At 36.8% G+C, this 10844-nt stretch overlaps 1 pseudogene; it reads left to right on the top strand.

Annotated features, from left to right (window-relative positions):
- Positions 1–1662: 1662 nt before the first annotated feature.
- On the top strand, positions 1663–5204 carry LOC140512257 (ras-related protein Rab-25 pseudogene; annotated as a pseudogene).
- The last annotated feature ends 5640 nt before the right edge of the window (positions 5205–10844 follow it).

The following is a 10844-nucleotide window of genomic DNA, read 5'->3' as shown; positions in this document are numbered from 1 at the left end:
TCCATTTTTCACTCTCCCTATCCTCAAATCAGATATTTTTCTGACATCTAAGGCCAAGGCTTCTCTCAAAACTTATAGCAGAGAGCAAGTTGTCTTAACCTTAACCTAACTTCAACCCTTTTCTTATGTTAATCCAAATTTTATTTACCTTCTCCTCTCAACGTAAGCCCCCGCCTCTTTCCCAAACCTTCCCCTTTAATCACTGATGCCAGAAATTTACCTAGGAATGAAATAAAAATCTTTCATTTCAGAACTAGAGATACAGTTTAAATGTTTCTGAAAAAAAAATCTCTTTGAGTACAGGGACATAGCTCATTCATCTCTGTATCTCTCTTCTTCATCTCCTTTCTCAAGCAGAACCTTAATGTTTGGTGAATGACTGTCAAAACTACAGAGGTTGGATTTACATATATGAAGTGAAATAGAAATCCAAGCAAATTTTTAGGATGACCAATGACAGGAAAATATATTTCGTTTATGATATAATGGAAAGAAGAATGACTGAAGCCATAAGATCTGAATTGAACTTTTGTCACTATTTATGTGACTTGGAATATTTGAATGTCATAGTTCTCAATTCCCTTAACTTTAAAAACAAGTGATAAAACTAAATGGCTTCCATGGTCTTTCTTGACTTTAGTTCTATGATGTATACACACACACACACACACACACACACACACACACACACACATTTAAATATCTGATGTGAAATACTGCTTTTTCACTGGCTATCCTCATTGCCAAGAGTTTTCTCCTTCAAGTTTCAGATAAAATTTCACCTTCCACAAAAAGCTTTTCCCAGGCCTCCTAAATGCTAGTTTCCTCCTTCTGAGATTATATCCAGTTTACACTGTATATATGTTAATTATGGATAGTTGTTTATGTGATATCTGCTTCATTTGAACTCCTTGATAACAGGAACTCTTTTTTCCTGTTTTTTGGTATCCTTGGCTCAGTGTCTTAGTATTAACTGCTTATGGACTTGATTCCTTTCCGACTTCCTCCTCTTTCTTCTTCTCTGTCCTCCTCTCCTTCTCCTTCCTTCTCATCTTCCATCTACGTTGTCCATTCCCCCCTCAAACCTAACAGAAAACTATTGGCTTCAAACTTTTTTTTCTGTAGATAAAATTGTATAGCTCCTTGGCATAATAGTAACAATAATAATGTTATATCCCTGTTTTACATTAAAAGCACAGTCCTCACCCTGGGGCAGCTGGTGGTACAGTGGATAGAGAACCAGTGCAAGAGTCAGGAGGACCTAAGTTCAAATCTCACCTCAGACACTTGACACTCACTAGCTGTGTGACCTTGGGAAAGTTACTTAACCCCAATTGCCTCATCCTGGGTCATCTCGTCATCCTGATGAATATCTGGTCACTGGATTCAGATGGCTCTGGAGGAGAAGTGAGGAAGTGAGGCTGGTGACCTGCACAGCCCTCCCTCACTCAAAACAAAGTCATGTCATTATTTATCTGATGGCATGGTCTTCTTTGGCAATGAGGGACTAACACACAGTCCTCACCCTAAACTTGTGAGCAAAATAATACATAAATATAATTTTTAATTTCAGATAAATTGCTAAATCTCAGAGAGAGTATGCATCTTGGCCAGAGTGATATGGCTAATTTGAATTTGAACTCAGGTCTTTTGACTATAAGTATGACTGGTCTTTGTTTTCTTTTGGTTACCACACAAAGCCCCAAGGAATCAAAAGAAAAATATATTTTCTTCGCTGTCCTATTCCCTACTGTCAGATACAAGAAAAAGAAGTCTAATAAAAACTCCAGGAAAGAGAAGGCAATTAACAGGACAGGACTTGTTGGCTTATTTGAGCCCAATTTGGAAGCCAATATGCATGACTGCTGCTGTGCTGCCATCTGTTGGCTAGCAGGGTAACTGCAAGCAGGGGTAGGAGATTTGCAATTGTGTAGGTGATAGAAAGATCTTCTGGGGTTATATCATGATAACACTGACAGAAATAAATAGACATCACATTGTCTTCCCTCTATACTTGTAAACCTTAACAGATACTGCTATAGAATAAAAATAAACTAAAAACACACAAATGTATATGTATTTTACTTAGAAATTCACTTAACATATTTGATACCATTAACAACCACCTCTAATGAGTTTACAATAAAGCCATGGAGTACAGTAATATAAACTAAGTCTATATGACTACTGAAAAAGATGAGTTTAGATGAAAAATTCCATTGAGTTCTTTGAAATGACATATATTGCATACTTTATAAATAATTTTTAAATATTCTTTTTTTAAAATTTTGAGTTACAATACTCTCCTTCTCTCTAGCTCTACCACAGTCATTAAGAAATCAAGAAATAAGATATCTATCCATATATGTGCATATTACAGGAGGCAGCACGGCAGAGTAGAGTCAGAGAGGTCTGAATTCAAATCCTACCTCAGATACTCACCATTTATTGCCCCTGGACACAATCTCACCTGTCTAAGATCCAGTTTCTACATAAAGTGGAGATAATAATAACAATTACTTCACGGGTTGGTTGTGAAGATTAAATGAGATGACACATGGAAAACACTTTACAAACTTTAAAGTGCTATATAAAAATTTATAGATACTTCAGTATTTAGAGGATCTATCATCTTGTTGGTTAAGTTACTACACCCAACACTGCAAATTGCAACTTCTCCACACTTTCTCATCTGGAGTGATTCTTGTTCATGCCTTCCCATAAGTCCTCCACAGAAGATCTCCTCAACATGTTAGAATCCCTTTTTCTAGGTCTTTTAACTTTTCATCAGTTCCAGGACTGTGCTTGAGCTTTCCATATGCTAAACTTTGCTCTCCCCCCATAACCGGCCCATCTCATTTTCTAAGTGTACGTTTCCTGGATTATATCTGTCACAGTTTTATCACACTGCATGTATTTGTTGGTGATGTGCTGTTGTGTATACCTACTAGTAACCTCCCCATCTCATTTTTGCTCAGCTGTAACTGTTCCTGACATAAAATCTAAATTTGTCTCTTTGAAACTTCCACCCAGTGCTGCTCTTTCTGCTTCCTGGAGCCAAACAGAATGAGTCTAATCTTTTCTCCACATGACATTCCTTCAAACTTAAAGATATCTCAGTCTTCTCTTTCTCATGGGAAACATCCCTAATTCTTTCAACTTACCCTTATGATTGTCCTTCTTTGGATGCATGCCAATGCTGGTTCCCAAACCTTACTTTGAAGAACTCAGCAGAGTCCTCTAGATGTAGTCTGATCAGGACAGAAGGCCTGTTACTACCTAAGTACTGTCAGCAATGTCATTCTTTAAAACCCCAATGGCATTAGCTGTTTTGGGTGACATACCACACTACTGACTTACCGAGTTTGCAGTCTCTTAAAAGCCTTACTTCTTTTTCAGACAAACTATGCTCTAACTATGCCTCTCCATCTTATATTTATGAAGTTGAATCTGTGAGTAAGATTTTACATAATTCCATATTTTTTTTGCATATTAGTCATTCCTCCATGCAAAGTAAGCTACCTGTACAGAATCGCTCTGAGTGACTCCATTTTAAAACTTTGCTTAAACTGTGAGTACATGCACGGCCAGATCCTACAGGAGCTGGTGTGTGCATGTAGATTAATTGAGACCATCTCCTCACAATTGCATACCACTGAAAATACTTTTCTCCTTATATTGAAGTTGTTTACTCCTTTCTATAAAAAGCTACAAGCATTTTAAATAGAGGCCTGCCACACTCAACTGCTTTGCTTCCTTTGTGTGCTAATAAATTCTTTTTAGCTTATTTCCTGAGTGCACCTTATTGACTAAGGCAAGGCAGGAAGTGAGATTTCTTTTTACACTTCCCCACTTTGTGCCATCTGCAAATTGGAGGAATAGACCACATGTGTTTTTATCTTTGTCATTGTTTATATGTATGTATATGTATACACATGTGTAGTATATGTGCATACATGTATATGTATGTGTATACATGTGCATTGTGTACATATGTGTGCATGTGTGTATCACATATACACACATACACACATGCATATATATTTATATTAGCAGACCATATGCAGTACTTCAGGGTTACTGAGTAGAGGTTAGGGTTCTTGAAATATTGGCCATAATACTTTCATATAACATATACAGATATAAATATATTGTAGCTTCTATAATGTACTCTATGCATATATAATGCACATATATATAAATGTAATATATTCTACATTGCCCTAAATTATAACATCCAGCATCCCAAATTCTGAAAAAAAATTATCTATTTTTAATGCAACTTCCAATCTTTTCACTCTTCTCATTATCTTACATACTGTAAAAAGATTTTTCAGATAATTAGTTGAGACTCCCTAGCCCACCAGTAGTGACTGAGTCTGCCCTCATTCCTTCCCACTGCAAAGACCTGCTGTCCCCAATGAGAAGAGGATCAGGTCAAGGCCTCTGGAAAGCAGAGGACTGAGGGGCACAGAGCCAACCCCCTAATCCCATTTTTCACTCATCCCTCTCACTACAACTGCACATATTCATACACACTTGATGCAGAACCAAAATAGGAAATAGAGCAGAAGAGGATTATAACTTTGTCTTCAAGATGGTGCTGATAGGAGAATCTGGAGTGGGGAAGACCAGCCTGTTGTCAAGATTCACAAGAAATGAGTTCAGTCAAGCCAGTTGGACAGTCGTTAGGGTGGAATTCTCTACTAAAACTGTATTGCTAGGGACAGCAGCTGTTAAAGTCCAAATCTGCGACACAGGTGGGCTGGAATGATACTGTGCCATCACTCCAGCTCATTGCAGAGGGGCAGTTGGGACCCTTCTGGTATCTGATCTAACCAAACACTGTGGTGGAGTGCTGACAAAAGGAGCTATATGACCACACAGAGGCCACCATCATTATCATGTTAGTGGGCAATAAGAATGACCTGAGTCAGCCAAGAGAGGTGCTCACCAATGAATATCGAATGTTTGCTGAAAATAATGGACTCTTATTTATTGAAACCTCTGCTCTTGACTCCACTAATGTTAAGATGACTTTTGAAACTGCCCTCAAAGAGATTTTCACCAAGGTGTTCCAACAGTGGCAGAATAATGCCTGTGTCTATGCAGTCATTCCAGGAAGCATCCAACCTGGGCAAGAGCTGGGATCTGAGGAGAAGAATGCTTGCTGTATCAACCTTGGAAGTCAGCTGGTGACCTGAGTATTTTGGCCTGAAGCCTCTCCTGTTTGACCTGAACTTCCTATCATTTTCTCCTTATGAGTGTAAGCCCTAAAAAATGACCCCTGTAGTTGCACCCTCACTAAGCAGAGGGAGAAGGAGGGACCTATATGTCTAGAAAGCCATCCCTAGTTGGCTTTGGGGATCTGAGACTGATCACTTTTTTAGAGTGTTAGGAGAGAATTTCTATAGCCCAGTTCCACATCCCTTCCCTATTATTCCTGTATGTCCTTTCTTCTCTAAAAAAAATTAATTAGTTTCTGGAATATTTCTGTACCCTTTGAGAAGGTCAAATGGCCCTAAGCACCTTGCTCTCACTCGCCCAGGAATACAGAATTCTGTTACCAGCTTCATTCCCCTAAGCCCATCCAGTAATACCCACCCCTCACTAGATCCCACCAATAAAAACTGTTCTGTAACAAGGGAAAGAATAGATTCTTCATAATCTTCATGTCATCTAGTCCCACCTTGTCTCTTCCCTATTGTCCCAGCATGTCTCATTTTGACTTTGCTTGTCTATTAATCCAGCCTTGACTCCACAGTTAGGCCCTTCAACAATTCATTCGTCTAGTCTACCCTAGAATGCATTAACTCTTTAATTTTAATTATTTTGTCTCTCCTAATCCTCCACCTTGAATGACCTCCACTATCATATTTCCATAATTCTGTTCCCAAGACACTGACTATTGTTTGATCAAGCCTCAAAATTGAAAATGATTTCATTTAGTGTAAATTTATTTTGTATAACCCCAGATGGTCTCTCCTGGATGCTTAAAAACCATTTTATTGTACTCATTCAACATTCGCTTCCTTCCTGACCAGTTTTAATCTCTCTTGTCCAGTCTCTCCGTCACTCACTACAATTACAGCTGATGGTCTTAACTCTGACAAGAATAAAAAATAATATCATAGAGATTTTTGTAAAACACAGTTTGAAAAGACTTCATTGTTTACCTAGTTCAGTCTTCAAGATGGAGACAGTGTCATGGTGATGATTTGATTTTAAGTCCTTTAACTCTAGAGAAAATGCTTTTATATATTACACCATAAAATCATAAGGGAGGATAACTGGAAAGAGACACATACAATACTTATAACTAATAACACCAGGAAGTTTTTGTTTAATATGCAAAATATGACTAATATGCAAAGTAAGTTTAAGATCTTAAAGTACATAGGTATTTCTAGGAATTAATGGATCCGGCATTTACAGCCTGAAAGGACCCCAAAAATCATCAAGTTCAATCCTCTTTTTTTTTATAGATTAAATAGTTGAGGTCTCTGATGGTTGTGAACTTCTGGAGAACCAATTCTTTTTTCTACTATACTAAGGAATTAATTGAAGAACATAACTTAGAAAGGATATAATGATCATATTAGCAAAAGTTAACATTTCTATGGCACTTTCTACTGAAAAAATTATATTTCCCCACTTCAAAGTATTTTATTTTTTTTCCAATTACATGTAAAGATAGTTTCCAACATTCCACCTCCCTCCTCTTTCTCCAAGACAGTGAGCAATCTGATATAGGTTATACATGTACAATCATATTAATCTTACTTCTACATTAGTCATGTTCTGAAAAAAGAATCAGAATAAAAAGGGGAAAAACTATGGAAAGAAAAAAATAAAAAAGAGAAAAAAATATGCTTCCATCTGCATTCAGACTCCATAGTTCTTTCTCTGAATGTGGATAGCATTTTTCATCACAAGTCTGTTGGAATTGTCTTGGATCATTATATTTCTTAGAAGAGCTAAGTCTATCATAACTGATCATCACACAATATTGCTGCTACTGTATACATTGTTCTCCTGGTTTTACTCGCTTCACTCATTTAGTTCATATAAGTCTTTCCCGGTTTTTCTGAAATCTACCTTCTCATCATTTCTTTTGTCTTTTTTTAAGACAAATCCAAAATAGGTGGAGAGGACACTGCAGTACCACTTCAGGGTAAGAAAATTTCTATGTGGTGATCTATCCAATGGGGAATGAATGTATATGTGCCAATGAGTGCCGTATTTGAATGAAAGTAGAAGGGACAAGAAGTAAAAGTTGCTTCACAATGTAGATCAATACAACCAACCAGCATCCATTTCATTTAGCTCTTTGTGGTGCCAGCCATACAGCAAGATCAACTCAAAGCAACTTCTGGCATATAGGTAAAAACCTGCCACCTCTTCCCTCTCTTATCCCCCAAGATGACCTATCCTCTATAGTGAGTATTTATATTTTGACTAAAGCATTTGATCTCTCTGGCTCTCAGTTTCTTCTTTAATAAAACAAGAAAGTTATATTGAAGTCCTTTCTGGCTCTACAGGTCTCTCATTCTATGTGGTGATGAGAAAGCAACTATCCAGACATAAACTGAAGGTTTTCCTTTGCAAAGCAGTAGAGCATCTGATACCTTCATGGCTTGCCTTTATGCTCATCTCATCTTGCAGAAAATGAAGGAAATAATTTGAATAACTGATTTTTTGTGTATGTTCTGGTGTTGAGCTAGCAGAACTCCTTTCCTGAGATAATGCAAACCTCTGAGTAATTCCAGAACATATCCAGAAAAAAATTGGATTATTGCTCAGCTTTCCCTATACTTGATATAGATCCTGTCCCCAGGAACATCCAATACTTCTTACAAGAGGAATAAAAGGAACAAACCCAGAGGTCCAAAAAGCATAAATGAGCCATAGAATTCCTTTCAGAAATATTGCACATAAACTCTACCCATACTCTCCACTCAAACTCTTTTTCTCATATGTGAATAGAAAGGTTGAATTAAGAAATCAGCTTCATCTCTTCTGTCTACTTCCTCTAAACGTCCAAACTAACTACAGTCCCAGGATTAAGTGCTGGGACCACTAGCTGTTCCTCAGTTCAAATTAATTAAATTGAAAAATAAACATTTATAAGCTGTGCTAGGCTCCAGTGGATGTACAGGTTAGAGAGGAAAGAATTTTTGTCTTAATGTATCTTGTATTTTAATAGTATATGAGAATAGTGTGAAATATGGCACATGCAAAGATTACTTCAATATAAACTAATACATCACAACATTTGAGGGGCACAAATCAATGTCCTGTATGAGGTAAAAAAGGGAAAAGTTCCCTAAGTCCCTACAATTTGAAAGGATACCATGAGAGTCTCCAGTATATGCTGACTTTCCTTTGGCCTTTATATACAATTGTGCTTTCTTCTGACTTAGTTTTGACCAAACATGATGGTCTGCAATCATGAGGACTCTAGGAGCTATCTAGTCTGACTCCTTCATTTTCAAATGAAAAAACAGAGGCCCAAAAAATCATGATTTATCCCTTTTCACACAGATAGTAAGCATCAGAGGTGGCATTTAAATCAAAATCCAGAGTTGATGTGTTTCCAAACTGGTAAGAGAATTAAACTTGAAGGGAGACTTAAAGAAAGTGATAAGTGACTATCATCCCAGGGCAATTTAAATAGAGATGAGTTTTCAATACCACCTGAAAAATGGACTAGAGTTTTGGAGTCATGTCTGAGTTTCTAATAAGGATTATAGATTTAGAATGAGAAGATACCTTAGAGGTAATTTAGTAAACCCTCCCATTTATAGATTAAGAAACTGATAGCCAGAATGATCAGGTGATTTGACAGAGGTAAAATAGATAGTGTGATAATTCAAAAGTTTGAGAGACATAGTTTCTTGCTAATTTAAACATTTTATTAATAAGACCTATACATTTATTAATGAAAGCATTGTCATTCGGCCATCTATTTTAGACTAAAGAACCATCATAGTAGTAGGTTCATGGTTTGTATACCCTTTGAAGCGTGGGTGTTATTGAGTAGTGCGATCAACTCTGATCGGTCAACAAGCAATGAGAAAATGAATATTACAATGAGAGGCTGGATTATATTATAATCAGGGTCTTGGGGTATGTAACTTGGGTCACTCAAATCTTGGTCAAAGAGACATCAATTTCCATAGATCTGTCTGAGCAAACACTTGAGCAGGAGTGCACTTATTAGCCCAAACTTAGAATTTCTTTTACTGTCTGATTAGATCTTGGTCTGAGTAAATTTTTAAGTGTGATTTCCCACACTGGTTGGTTTCTGGATGAGGAAGCAGAACAGTGGAAAAACTTCAATCCTAATACAATAATTAGTTACTAAATACAAGAAAGAAATACTAATTTCTCAGAGTAGTAAGTGACAAAGACCAAGTTTGAATCCAGATCTTTGGATTCCTCTGGCTCCAAAGTCAGCATTCTTTACACTTTGCAACAAAACAAAACAAAGTAAAAACAAAAACATTTTTTTCAAGAGGAATAGAAGGGAAATTCAAGGACAAATCATGGCAATTTAATGAGTTTACATCATCAAAAATGATAAATTATCTCCTACAATTATGAGAGAATTAGTGTATATGATTGATAAGCTACTCTTTGTGAAAATATGGAAAAATAGAGATGTTATGCTGGATTACTGGTAGATAAATATTTCAGTTTTCAGGAACTAGGTTTGAAGGCAGATGCTGCAAATCACTGGCAAGCTGAGTGTGATACTCACTGCTAGCAAATATTAGAACATAGTATTAAAAGAATAGTTTGTGAGCCCTTAGAAAGGGAAACGGTGATCAATATGTCACTATGGGTTCATTAAGTGTAAGTCATGCCAGACAAACTTCGTTTCCTTCTTTTGACAAGTTCATTAAACTGATGGATCAGAGAAAGCTGTAGATATAGTACATCTGGATTTCAGCAGGGTATATGACAAAGTCTTCTACAGTGTCCTTGTGGAAGGTTCTGAAGTTATGATCAAATGGAAAAATGTGAAGGTGTATAAGATCAAGTCTCAGCCCATCTATCTGGCAGTGGTGAATGATGGACAGATGAACAACCTGCTTGCAGTTGTCACCACTATGGCCAAAGGATCATACTTAACCTTCTTTCCCAGCTCCTTTCCAAGAAGAGCAAGGAACAGACTTAACTTAGCTGTTCCACCTTAATACTTCCTGCCATGTTGTAGTACTAAAGAGAAACACAAAATATTTCATGTGATTGAGGGGAGAGGCTGCCTTAATTATCACCTTTAGTATTTTGTATTATGTGAGATTCTTTGTTTGAATGCAGTGTTTTCGCTTCTACAAATTAAAAAGGTTACATGTAGAAGAGGGGAAATAAAGCAAAATAAGATAGAAAGATGTGGGCTCAGTCATAGTACAGTTAGGTAAATTCAGAGACATGTTAGTTACTGTCATTTGTAACTTGGAGGGAGTTCTCTAGAAGAACACTTTGAGTAAACATGCTGTGAAGTCTTCTGCTCAACATTTTTTATCAGTGACTTCAATAGAAATATACTTGGCATGATTTCAAAAGGCTCAAAAATGTTAATTTAGAGCTTGAAGGAACTTCAGTCATCATTCAGCCCAATTCCATCCTTTTCCAGATAAAGGTATCAATACCCAGGGATATCATGACACAAGTGGTAAGGAGAAGAACTAGAATCCAAACCAACGTTTTCTCCGTTCAAACCTAGTATTCTTTTCACTGTACCATTTTGCCTTCCAATTTGCTTATGATCATTTAATCATTGCTTTGTTTAAGGTTATATGCCAAGAATGAGGAATGCAGATGTCCAGCAAAAGAGT

Source organism: Notamacropus eugenii, chromosome 6 (genome assembly GCF_028372415.1).
Source record: "Notamacropus eugenii isolate mMacEug1 chromosome 6, mMacEug1.pri_v2, whole genome shotgun sequence".
Lineage (NCBI taxonomy): Eukaryota > Metazoa > Chordata > Mammalia > Diprotodontia > Macropodidae > Notamacropus > Notamacropus eugenii.
The sequence above is the reverse complement of the archived record's forward strand: the minus strand, read 5'-3'. Positions and strand labels throughout refer to the sequence as shown.